Genomic DNA, 2,586 nt, shown 5'->3' with positions numbered 1-2,586 from the left:
TCAACCTTCATCAGTAGATGCCTTAAGTCATCCTCACTTTCAGCAAGCAAAGTTGTATCGTCTGCATATCTCAGGTTGTTAATGATTCTTCCTCCGATCCTGATACCACGTTTTTCTTCATATAGTCACCTTTCTTTGCAAGTTAATCATGCTATTTTGTTATTATCCTTTTCATCTGAGTATTTTCTGTTATGACATCATCTATTTCATTTCTTATTCACACTATTTACATAGTGTCCTTTTCCTTTTTAAAACTTGCCAGTGGTTTGTCAATTTTATTAGTTTTTCAAATACACAAGTTCTAGTCTTGATCCACTCTTCTGTGGATCATGATCCTGTTGTGCTCCCTACAACTGTCCATGAGTGAACTATGCACCATTCAGCCTAGAGATCTTGGATTCGCCATTTGATGGAGTCAACAGCCAGTATACTGCCTGCCAACATTGAGTGCATCAGCCCCTGCAGCTGTGTGAGTCTGGAAAATTTTCCCACTTAATGTTTGATCCAAGAACTTGAGACTTGCCATCTTCTATAAGTGTGTGAACCATTTTCTTAAGATAAATTTCTCTTTCTCTTTCTCTCTGTTCTGATTACCTAGTGCCACTATAGGTAAATATTTTGGATATTTAAAGTGATAGAGGGCACAACCATTTGAATGTTTACAAGTGGTGGCCATTTTGTATATTTAAAGTGACCGAGGACTCAGCCATTTTGAATGTTTACAAGCAGTGGCCATTTTGGATATTTAAAGTGACTGAGGGTGCAGCTATTTTTAATGTTTACAAGTGGCAAGCATTTTGGATTTTAAAGTGATAGCATCCTCTTTCAGATTCCAGGGACCTAAGAACAGGCAGCAAGGTGGGAAGCAGGGAGAGGACAGAAAAGGCAAAAGGGACCAGAACAGATTGAGGAGTCAGTCACAGGGACCCAGTTGAGGAGTGGGACCCCAGGCCATGTCCCACAAGGAGCAAGGTGGGAAGGTAGAGAGAGGACAGAAAAGGTAAAGGGGACTTCAACAGATCTAGGAGTTAGCCACAGGAATCCAGGTAAGTGTGGTTGGAAGGGTTTCCAACAGCTAAGGGAGACAAACTTGTCTGGTGGTTTGTCCTACTGTGGTAACGTGTTGCTGTGAGTTTAGAGGCTGTGCCACTGGTGTTTTAAAACCCAGTGGGATGCACCTGTTGCACAGTTATCATCCCGGCTTGCAGACTGAGACAGACTAGGAAGAAGGAGGAGGCAATCTACTTCTCAAAGAATTGGCCAGGGAAAACCTTATGAACAGCAGAGAAACACTGTCTGATACATTACTGTAAAAATTTATGAATAGTCTAAAAACATTGTCCAATACAGAGGAAGAAGATGAATCACTTAGCTTAGAAAGCTCTCAAAGTAGGACTGGAAAAGAGCTACATTATCAGAGCTTTACTCATATGGGTAAGGTAAAGCTTTCAAGACTTCCATTTGTGACATGGCACCACTCAAATTGAGTAGAAACAGCTGCAAACATGCATTAATAATCAGAACATGGAATGTATGAAGTATGAATCTAGGGAAATTGGAAGTTATGAAAAATGAAATGGAATACATAAAGATTGATATCATAGGCATTAGTGAGCTGAAATGGACTGGTGTTGGCCATTTTGAATCAGACAACCATATGATCTACTATGCTGGGATCAATAATTTAAAGAGGAATGGCATGGCATTCATCATCACAAAAGGATATTTCAAGATCTGTCCTGATGTACAATGCTGTCAGTTATAGGATAATATCCATACACTTACAAAGAATACCTGTTAATAAGACTATTATTCAAATTTATGCACCAACCATCAAAGCCAAAGATGAGGAAATTGAAGATTTTTATCAACATCTGCAGTCTGAAATTGACCGAACATGCAATCAGGATGTGTTAATTATCACTGGTGACTGGAGAAAAAGTTGGAAATAAACAAGAATCACCAGCAGTTGGAAAATTTGGCCTTGGTGACAGAAATAATGTTAGAACTCACATGGTAGAATTTTGCAAAACCAATGACTTGTTCATTGCAAACACTTTTTTTCAATAACACAAGTGGTGGCTGTACAAGTGGATTTAACTAGATGGAACACATAGGAATCAGATTGACTACATATGTGGCAAGAGGTGATGGAAAAGCTCAATATTTTCAGCCAAAACCAGGCCAGGAACAGATTGTGGAACAGACCATCAATTGCCCATATGCAAGTTTAACTTGAAGTTAAAGACAATTAAAACAAGTCCACGAGAACCACAATATAATCTAGAATATATAACTCCTGAATTTAGAGACCATCTAAAGAACAGATTTGATGCATTGATCACCAGTGACCGGAAACCAGATGAATTGTGGGATGACATCATCCATAAAGAAAGCAAGAGATCACTAAAAAGACAACAAAAGAAGAGAAGACCAAAATGGATGACAGAAGAGACTCTGAAACTTGACCTTGAGCAGAGAGTAGCTAAAGCAAATGGAAGAAATGTGATAGTTGAAGATGTGTCAATTTCACTGCTTGAGCAAATTAGTACATCTCCTGGTACTTGGTATGCAGCTATTGATCTG

Source organism: Orycteropus afer, unplaced genomic scaffold (genome assembly GCF_000298275.1).
Source record: "Orycteropus afer afer isolate SDZICR_OR568_19922 unplaced genomic scaffold, OryAfe1.0 scaffold00797, whole genome shotgun sequence".
In the NCBI taxonomy this organism is placed as follows: Eukaryota; Metazoa; Chordata; class Mammalia; order Tubulidentata; family Orycteropodidae; genus Orycteropus; species Orycteropus afer.
This window is presented reverse-complemented; position numbering follows the sequence as displayed.